An 11662-nucleotide genomic window follows, 5' to 3' on the forward strand; every position below is an offset into this window, starting at 1 on the left:
TGATGGCTCCACTCTTAAAAAGCATCATGTGATCGATCTCCATACTGTCAGTTGTTCTTACAGTTACCAACAGGTGTCTGTACTGGTGAAAACGTTTTAAGTTCGATTTATGGACCATACTTGGCTTAAGACAAAGCGGTAAATTAATTATTTTCCACATCTATGTCGTCGCAATATTCTAAACCGTCAGCAAAAACAGTCGACAATGCAAAAGTGCAATGTGAATGGCGATTGTCACTGTATTTCCATCTTGTTATTTTCCATCCATAAAACATGAACGTAAACTCTGAAGTATGTGATACGGGGTGAGGAGAGAGCGAAGTTTATATATTACTAGAAAATTGTAATTGATAACATGTACTGGAAATAACTGGGACGCATTTGATGTTACTAGGCTCAAAATAATTACTTTACCTCTGCTGTGACGCTCATCGAAAAAATATGTCCCAATATTCTAAAATGCATCAGAAAATGTAATGTTTACACTGCAACAATATCTAATTTTGTACAGCGTATTCAGTCTGATATGTGTGCCCTGTCATTTCCTAACGCCTTTTTTTCATCACCAATTCAAGATGGGGGAAAAACCACATCGGTGACAAGTATTAGAAAAATGGCTGCTTCTGCATTCAGAACTATGGCGTATTAAAAATAACCTGTAATTAGCTACTCAAACATCTAATAAAATTTCCACCGCACATGCACAAATGTTTTTTACGGAACCAAGGAATAAAGTCTTTGACTTTTGAAAGGAATATAGTATTTTATTAAGATATATCACTTAAGCTGCAGAGCGATATGCATTTTTTGTACACACACTCACGAGAGACTTCCAAAGATGGGAACAGTGACTGATATGACATTTCCAAAGACAGAGTAATATCTCGAAAATAAAGTTTTGTATCATTCATGATATTTTTGTGAGATTTCTCACTCTCTGCAAGAACAATAAAGTTTCATTAAATGTTTCAGCATCTAAATTGTAGTAATTAGTGATTATAATGGGCACAGCTTGCATGATTATTGCAATGAATGCACAATACGTACGAAAATCAGAGCGACAAAAAATTTCTTTATTTCTCAGGTTTCTCACACATTGCGAGCGGAGTGACGTTCCAAATGAAATACTGCCAGATCAAAATTATGAGTGTTACGTATTAAAATATTCGAAGCTTGCGCATTGGCACTACTGATATGAAACCATACGTTAAGCAGCACTCGTTTGCGACGGACCTTCGATAGGCATGCCATACTTGTAAGCTGTATGGGCCTTTAAATTAAACGTTTTTCCTCTTCTGAAGTATCCGTACAATGTATTAAAGTACACCAGCTTGTACCCTTGTCGTAATGTGCAAGATCTCTATGAAAATTCGATCGGCGATAAAGTTTTACTACTGTATATGCAAGATTTCATACACTTTCAAAGCATAATAAATCTTCAAATTTAGTGTTTCCAAATCTAAATTGTCTTTATTATATATTAAAATTCTCACAGCTCACTTATTGGCACTGCTGATGAGAACTTTAAGTATAGCATCGCTCTTGAGAATTAGACGGGTGTGTTATGACTGAGTATGCTACTATGAAAAAGGGAAGTTCATTATTTTAACGATAGTGATTTTTACTTCACAATTGACGAAGTACATAAATTTGTATACTAACAGCCCATTTTATATGTCAAAACCGATCGTTGACACTGAATTTATTAGGATAAACAGGATTCTAAACACAGTACACGAATAAAGGCAAGGTGCACATTTAACACAAACAAATATTTGTCCGCACTTCCATCTCATTATGGAAACAAGTTTTAAACGGGTGAGCTTTGTCAGAAGCTCTCAACATTTTTTTGGTAAGAGTTACACGTTTTCCCCTTCCGTATCCTACTGCGTATGAGTTTAACTTAATGTTCTCATATGCGACTTCACTTTTAATTTTCCCTCCAATTTCAGACGATAATTGACGATTCTCTAAGTTCCTCTTCAAAATGTAGGATGTTGTTTTCATGTGAATTATTCCATAACACTTTCAAAGGCAGCAAGAACTCTTCCAATTCATTTGGGTTGGTACATTTTATCAATTTTTTAGAGACATCTTCCAACTATCAACGTCATCCTCTTCTTCTTTTTCCTCTTCTCATTCATCGTGGTCATTTTCCTCGTCGTAATCATCATTTTCTTCTTCTGCACCTTCTGCTGTCATAAATACAGTGTTTTTAAAGGCTTCATCTCTCTTATTTTGGAATAGTTGTCCTAATCTCTGAGAAGCAGTTCTGATAGAAAGCTGAAATCCCCTCTTCCTGAACCTCATCTTCCTCTCCTCTGCCAAAACCTTCCGAGATATTTTAGGCGAAGCTGAATTATGGTCTGAGATTGAGAATAATGTCCCATTAATATGTCTGTTAATTAAAGGTAAGTGACCATATAAATACTGGTACTTTACTTTTCTACTCACTAAGTCTGGTGGCAAGTTGAAGTGCGCTCATCTTCTTTTCCCCTGACAAAATCTGGTGTGATATTCTACACCCGACGTTCCCCACTGCTCGATTACGGTGTGAAACTTATAATAACATCTCATTAATACCCCTGTTAAGTTGTTACAAGAAAATACATAAATACTCTTATTTTATATTTTTACTCACTGAGTGTGATGGGCGATTGATTCATTACACAATAGGGTGCTCTGCACATTTCCTTCTTAAGCAGGGTTCTGATTCATATCATCTCCTTAATCTGATTCCTAGTGTGCTAAAAGGTATTTTAAAATTTTCTTCTGCCTTTCTCATCCACAAACACTCAGCGGCTTGTTATGGCATTTTACAGTCTTCTGCAGTCGAATTTGAAACCATGTGAAACAGAAAAACAGCATTTCATTGGGTCAATAATGGAAAGTGGACAATGATGCTCAGTGATAAATGATAGTAAGCAATGATTGTCAGTGATCAATGACGCTTAGTGATTAGTGATGGTCAGGGATCAGTGATGATCGGTGCTTAATGATGGTCAGTGGTCACTGACGGTCGTTGAACAATGATCGTCAGTAATCACTGACAGGCAGTGAAAAATCGTGGTCTGTGAACAATTATCGTCAGTGATCAGTGAAGCTCAGTGATCAGTAATTGTGAATGATGCTAGTGATTAAAAACTTCAGCACTGGCTGTTAAAATTCTTTAATTAAAAAATCACCATCTGTTTCGCATCCCCGAAGTTGCATCTTCAAGTGATCTGTACAAGAAATTGAAACATTAGAGAATTGTAGTGACTTTAAAAATAGATGTCATACCATAAAGCGCCATATATCAATGAGAGCTGAGTCCTCACAAGTTTCTTCATTTTTTAAACAGTCACTATGCGGCAGAGTAAATGCTACGAGTCTGTTGCCACCGTTCGTCGTCGAAATGAAACCGACAGCGCGCTAAACGCCGGTGTCTATGACCAAACTGACTCCCATGTAGATATAGGAACTACGAACACCACATCAGCATGTGTCAAATTCGACAGAGAAGTATAATAGAGCCTTGAATGCCTTACCGTTCCGTAGAGAACACAAAAGTACTTGTGGGCCCGTAATCAAGGAAAGTCTTCAGAATGAGATTTTCACTCTGCAGCGGAGTGTGCGCTGATATGAAACTTCCTGGCAGATTAAAACTGTGTGCCGGACCGAGACTCGAACTCGGGACCTTTGCGTTTCGCGGGAAAGTGCTCTACCAACTGAGCTACCTAAGCACGACTCACGTCCCTTCGTCGCAGCTTTACTTTCGCCAGTTCCTCGTCTCCTACCTCCCAAACTTTACAGAAGCTCTCCTGCGAACCTTGCAGGACTAGCACTCCTGAAAGAACGGATACTGCGGAGACATGGCTTAGCCACAGCCTGCGGGATGTTTCCATAATGAGATTTTCACTCTGCAGCGGAGTGTGCGCTGATATGAAACTGGCGGAAGTAAAGCTGTGACGACGGGGCGTGAATCGTGGTTGGGTAGCTCAGATGGTAGAGCACTTGTCCGCGAAAGGCAAAGGTCCCGATTTCGAGTCTCGGTCCGGCACACAGTTTTAAGTTGGTTTGTTGTGGTAAATTTTCTGTAACATAAAATTTAATGCATTGTTCCTCCTCAAAGAACTCTCACTTGGAGATGCGTGAGAGCAAACATGGTTTCTTGGATAATGAGGGAGATAAGAAATTACAAAGGGGAATCTCTTCATTCTGACTTAGCCGGCGCATACTGATTTCAAGATAATCATCTCTTGATTTATACACCGCTGTAAATTTCCACACAACGACATGCTGCCGAGAGAATACAGGTTTCCCCCAAGTATTGAGCTGATAAGCCTCACTTCACTTTTTCTTGTTGGAAGAAGTCTCTACTTTCTTAATCGATGTCATCATAGGACTTGCAGATGTCTGCACAGTGCACTGAGGTCATCTCCAAGCACGTTCTTTATCAGTAGGGCCAGTTAGCGAGCTGTGAGTGTTTTAATAAGTAATACAGAAAATTTGAAGCTTCAATCTGCTTGAAAAGTGTGTGAAATCTTACACATAATATAAGTTCACTTTCGCTCGATTTTCCGTAGGGGTCTTGCGTATTGCGATAGGCATGCAAGCTGTATGTATTTTAATAAGCTAAATAGATGCATCAGAAGGGGAAAAATATTTAATTTAAAGGTCCAAAGACATTGCAATTGTGGAACGCCTATCGAAGGTTACCCGTAAATGAGTTCTGCTTAACCCAAAGTTTTTATTAGTAGTGCCATTATACAAGCTGTGAGTATTTCAATACGTAATACAGACAGTTTACATGTGGTAATATTTTTTTTTGAAGCAGCATTCTGTTTGCAGTATGTAAGTTGACATATAACCCAGTTTTATTTAGCCCGAATTTTCGTAGAGATCACGCGCATATTACGATCAGAGGAAAAATCCTCCTGTCGGAGTGCAAAAACGTCGAATATATTCCTCTTCAAAAGATGACAGAAACGTGGTGAACCAGCTCCCTCAATTCTGATTCCGACTTCCTCACTAAAGATTTTGGTTTGCATACATATTCGCGCTTTCTTAGCACGGAACATTCCGATTCCAAATCCTTTAACTCTCTCTCTCTTTTTGTAGTTAAGCCTTCATGCTCACTGCAACTCCCTCTCACTGCCACTGCCTGTATATGTCTCTCTCCGACTGTTTAATTTGTCTCCCATTGATTTACGGTATATCCCACTGCCAATGACTCCTCTTTCACTTACAGCGTCTCCTTTTAACTTTTTTTTCCCACACTCACTGTTTCCACCATACCTCGGCAGCCAAAAATTCTGGGAATCCAACTTCTTTCCTTCCCCATACTTACGTGTTTAAAAATTTCGGTCCAAACTGCTACCTCAACTATACGTTCGTGTTAAAATTTGCCGCTTTGGGGAGCTCCACAGAGGCCGCCCCCCCCCCCTCCCCCCCCCCCCCCCCCCCCGTCCCCCAAGACGGTGTATGGTTATGGTTTCCATTCACTCGTGTTTTCCAGTTCCACTGTATTTTCCCTCTTTCGCTCTCCATCCGTCTCCCTTTCTCTTTTACCTCCACTGTCTCACACTATCAGTACCTCCTCTCTGTTGCTCCCACTGCTGCTGTCTTCATCCATCTCTCTTCTCTTTCGCTGCTACTTCTCGTCTCCCAATGTCACTGTTTCCTCTCTCTTTCTCTCCCACTGGTGCTGTGTCCTCTCTGTTTCACCGTCACTGTATCTCTGCTACAACCTTTCAGCATTAAAAAGCGAATATGTTCGCATGCCAAAAGGCGAATTGAAGACTGAGGCAGGAGACTCTCCATTTTCGATCAGAATCTTTTAGAGAGGAACATATTCACCTTTTTTTGCTCTGCCAGAAGCATTTTGCTGCTAATTCGCTTCTTTTCCTCCAACAGCAGGTAGTGCTGCTCATATAAAACGAATTCTGTAGGTCACTAAGGTTTTGGCAGTTTACGATGAAAATTAATACTTCTGAATTTTTTATTCTATTCTCAATATCTGCTGAGGTGTTACATCTGACGCATATTACTCGGTCGACATTCCCGCTTTGTTGACGCGAGTTTCAACCCTCTGCTGCCACAGGGCTCCGAATTGTAGCGTGTAACATGGCGGTGTGTAACGTGACTATGTCGGCGCGTGAGAAAGAACGCGCTGTAATCGAGATTTTATTCGTAGAAACCTGATAGCACGGTTCTTAAAAGGTCGTCCACACCTGGAGCAACGTCCTCTTCACCATGGCAATGGCAAACCTCATACGACCGATGTGACATCTGCACTAATCTGACGCCATGGGTTCACTGTTGCCGCTCATCCTCCTTACAGTCCCGACTTGGCCACCACATCCGATTTTCAGCAGTTTCCAAAACTTAAAGAACACTTTCAAGGACTCCATTTCTCTAGTGATAAAAGTGATGTCGATAAACTGGTCATTCGTTGGGAGAAATGTGTTCGTCGCCAGGGTGAATATATCGGGAAATAAATATGTACACATGAAGAATGAAAACGTTCGGTGTTAATAAAGTTCGCTTTATTTAAAAGGCTTTAAGAGTTTTTACATAAAAAATTCGAAGGCCTTACTTTTGAGCACACCCTCATATGTGTATACTTCAATATATACTTCGATTTACGCGTATTTATATATTATCACACATATACACAACAGATAAATATGTATACCATAAGATTCACACAAAATCGTTTCCGTTAATTTTTTGTGGCTACTTTGTTCATCGTTCGCAGTTCATTGAAAACGCCCAGCTATTGGTATGTATCTTAAAAGAGTAAAAATCTTATTAGAAATATTTTACTGAATTTGCAGTTTTCCCAGTTTGGCGTAATATTTGGCAATAATTGCAAGTTCTTTTTGGGAATATTAAGACCCTTTTTAGTTTATTTTTTTGTCAGTCGGTAATATTGATACCTAAAAATTATGGTTTCTCCTGAGTACGTACATTGTTAACGGATACAGATTACCGAAAACGGATTTCTATATAAATGCCTGAAGAATGTAGAGCGAAGATATGAGCCATTTGCCATGGTTAGATTTTTAGATAAATTGTGACCCACGGTACAAAATCGGCAGACAACCGGTTTTTGCAATTTTTTTCATAAATATGGTATGTTTGAACCTCTGGATCTAGGTAACGGACACGGAACAGCGAAAAAAGTTTCGAATGTCGAAGACAATATCATCTGGAGAACATCCGGTTAACATATCGACGATCTGACATGAACAGAAACGATAGAATTTGTGTATAGTGTGTGTGTGTGTGTGTGTGTGTGTGTGTGTGTGTGTGTGTGTATGTGTGTAAATATGAATGAATGATCTGTGAGTACTGTAAATGTAACGTGTTGTATGAAACTGTCTTTTAAACAGATAATGGTTAATTATTTATATCACAGATTTTCTTACAATATTTTAAACTGTACAAAATTTTAACACAGACTTGTTACACCCAACATCTGGGTGTGCTAAATAATCTATCACAATGATTTCCTTTTATTGAAGTTGCCGTATCGTGCAGGTACGTAATTAGACATCAAAGCAAAAACGACATATGAACATGATATTTTTGTTCTCAGGGGTTGAAACCTTAGGGTTCGTATGTATAATTATTATTTCCACACTGGGTGGTTAATTATAATTTCATGAAGCATGTTTAGTTATAGTTTACTCTGTAAGGGAGCGATACTTGCGGCCCATTACGGTAAAATTTACATCGGAAAATGAAAATAATGACGGAGATGCTTTAACACCTTCATATATGCATAAACTGAATATATTATCTTAATAATATCTGGGCTGGGAGATCGTGATGACCAAAACTAGTTGTATCGGCTGTAATGGCGGACAGCAATAGAGCAAGATCGTATCTAATAAAACTTAAAATAACTTCTGGAATGGGCAGAGTTGCCCTATAAATAAAGAAATTGTTTTCAATAGTAACAAACAGCATTCTGTATTCTTAAAACAATTTACATAAATTAATAATTATTACACTTATTACAGACCTCTTAATATGGAGCGTAGAAAGAATGCGTTTTGCTAGGTCAGCGGTACCACTCTAAGAGGTACAATGTCTTCTCTTTTATCACACACATGAAAATTAACAGGGTATACATTGTCTTCTTAGGTATTTCTTCATAGATAATAAATCTGATTTCAATTAGATTACGTCATGGTCAGACACAGATTCCGAAATCAGATACTGGACTGTAAGGCGTACCCAGGAGCAGATATAGACTCAGATCACAATATAGTAGTGATGAAGAGTAGGCTGAAGTTCAAGACATTAGTCAGGAAGAATCAATACGCAAAGAAGTGGGACGCTAAGGAATGACGAGATACGTTTGAAGTTCTTTAACGCTATAGATACAGCAATAAGGAATAGCGCAGTAGGCAGTGCAGTTGAAGAAGAATGGACATCTCTAAAAAGGGCCATCACAGAAGTTGGGAAGGAAAACATAGGTACAGATAAGGTAGCAGCGAAGAAACCTTGGGTAACAGAAGAAATACTTCAGTTGATTGATGAAAGGAGGAAGTACAAACATGTTCCGGGAAAATAAGGAATACAGAAATACAATTCGCTGAGGAATGAAATAAATAGCAACTGCAGGGAAGCTAAGACGAAATGGCTGCAGGAAAAATGTGAAGACATCGAAAAAGATATGATTGTCGGAAGGACAGACTCAGCATACAGGAAAGTCAAAATAACCTTTGGTGACATTAAAAGCAACGGTGGTAACATTAAGAGTGCAACGGGAATTCCACTGTTAAATGCAGAGGAGAGAGCAGATAGGTGGAAAGAATACATTGAAAGCCTCTATGAGGGTGAAGAATTGTCTGATGTGATAGAAGAAGAAACAGGAGTCGATTTAGCAGAGATAGGGGATCCAGTATTAGAATCGGAATTTAAAAGAGCTTTGGAGGACTTACGGTCAAATAAGGCAGATGGGATAGATAACATTCCATCAGAATTTCTAAAATCATTGGGGGAAGTGGCAACAAAACGACTATTCACGTTGGTGTGTAGAATATATGAGTCTGGCGACATACCATCTGACTTTCGGAAAAGCATCATCCACACAATTCCGAAGACGGCAAGAGCTGACAAGTGCGAGAATTATCGCACAATCAGCTTAACAGCTCATGCATCGAAGCTGCTTACAAGAATAATATACAGAAGAATGGAAAAGAAAATTGAGAATGCGCTAGGTGTCGATCAGTTTGACTTTAGGAAAAGTAAAGGGACGAGAGAGGCAATTCTGACGTTACGGCTAATAATGGAAGCAAGGCTAAAGAAGAATCAAGAGACTGTCATAGGATTTGTCGACCTGGAAAAAGTGTTCGACAATATAAAATGGTGCAAGCTGTTCGAAATTCCGAAGAAAGTAGGGGTAAGCTATAGGGAGAGACGGGTCATATACAATATGTACAACAACCAAGAGGGAATAATAAGAGTGGACGATCAAGAACGAAGTGCTCGTATTAAGAAGGGTGTAAGACAAGGCTGTAGCCTTTCGCCCCTACTCTTCAATCTGTACATCGAGGAAGCAATGATGGAAATAAAAGAAAGGTTCAGGAGTGGAATTAAAATACAAGGTGAAAGGATATCAATGATACGATTCGCTGATGACATTGCTATCCTGAGTGAAAGTGAAGAAGAATTAAATGATCTGCTGAACGGAATGAACAGTCTAATGAGTACACAGTATGGTTTGAGAGTAAATCGGAGAAAGACGAAGGTAATGACAAGTAGTAGAAATGAGAACAGTGAGAAACTTAACATCAGGATTGATGGTCACGAAGTCAATGAAGTTAAGGAATTCTGCTACCTAGGCAGTAAAATAACCAATGACGGACGGAGCAAGGAGGACATCAAAAGCAGACTCGCTATGGCAAAAAAGGCATTTCTGGCCAAGAGAAGTCTACTAATGTCAAATACCGGCCTTATTTCGAGGAAGAAATTTCTAAAGATGTACGTCTGGAGTACAGCATTGTATGGCAGTGAAACATGTACTGTGGGAAAACCGGAACAGAAGAGAATCGAAGCATTTGAGATGTGGTGCTATAGACGAATGTTGAAAATTAGGTGGACTGATAAGGTAAGGAATGAGGAGGTTCTACGCAGAATCGGAGAGGAAAGGAATATGTGGAAAACACTGATAAGGAGAAGGGACAGGATGATAAGACATCTGCTAAGACATGAGGGAATGACTTCCATGGTACTAGAGGGAGCTGTAGAGGGCAAAAACTGTAGAGGAAGACAGAGATTGGAATACGTCAAGCAAATAATTGAGGAGGTATGTTGCAAGTGCTACTCTGAGATGAAGAGGTTAGCACAGAAAAGGAATTCGTGGCGGCCCGCATCAAACCAGTCAGTAGACTGATGACCAAAAAAAATTTATCCTTTTGACTCTAGGCACTTCACATTAAAAAATGTCAGTATTTTTCGCATATTACAGGAAAATATGAAGTCATTTTTTCAAGTATATTAGCAGGGAAAAATACGCCATGAGATGGCACAAATGCCATCCCCACTGAGAGGCACCCACATGCCTTGCTCATACTATGCCATCAAGCAGTCACGCCTGCAAGATGAGTGGTCTGCCAAGTGAGTGGATTCATTCTTATTTATCGAGTAACATGAACTCTCGTACTCACAATTAAGTCACAAATTAGCCTCCTGTATGAATAATACGCAACGGAAACGCACATCTATCAGTAATTTACAGAACTTTGACTGTTACTACGCACTGGCAATACCACATTTTCTTTTTTCCTTTATTTAACGGCTTTTATCAACACGTGGCCACCGCACTGAACATGGATGGCGCACACATTATAAATTCGGGACATCATGACAATATACAATTCGAAGGAAAAGTCCACCAATTTTTTCTTTTCGCTATCTGATTTATCCCGATAAATTCTATAACCTAACACACAAATTCTATAACCTACAACAATAACACATGAGAAATTCCGCCCAGTGGGCATGGCTTTATATTGGTGATTTTCTACCTTATGGTCTCGTAATTATTTAACGCTACAGTGCACTTTCTGGATAGGATGGTGGACCTTTTATTATATCTCACACTTCGACTCTCACAATCATCTCACGAAACTTTCCTCCAGACCGAGCGGTACAGAAGGAACAAGCATAACCCACTACCTCTGAAACTACCTAGCTACTCTCCCATGCAAACCACACATACTTAAATTACATGACATACACCACGCTACAAAATGGAATACAACACAGGGAATAGTCACAACATTATAACTTTCAGCTTTCCCACATCAATTAGTATTTCTCCCAGTTTCACACGACACTGCCCCACTTTGTAATTCTACTTTCCTACTATGAACTCTGGAGATATGTGCACGTCTTCCTCTGCAATGCAAGCCAAGTGGCGTTGCTGGATAGACGGCTGACTCACCTTGCTTCTCTCTCAGAGTTTGAATCAAGCGTCACACGGGATCATATCACGCAAAGTAATATCAAGAACATATTCATCACACACGCTAGTCCTCAACCGATACCATGGACGAGTATTTCTCTTTATCCTTTGTCTCATACACAGATTGAGACTCACACAGTACTCACCACGTGGAAGTACTCGTCTCTAATTTCAAGTCCTGCACACACGCCATTT

This window comes from Schistocerca americana, chromosome 7 (assembly GCF_021461395.2).
Source record: "Schistocerca americana isolate TAMUIC-IGC-003095 chromosome 7, iqSchAmer2.1, whole genome shotgun sequence".
In the NCBI taxonomy this organism is placed as follows: domain Eukaryota; kingdom Metazoa; phylum Arthropoda; class Insecta; order Orthoptera; family Acrididae; genus Schistocerca; species Schistocerca americana.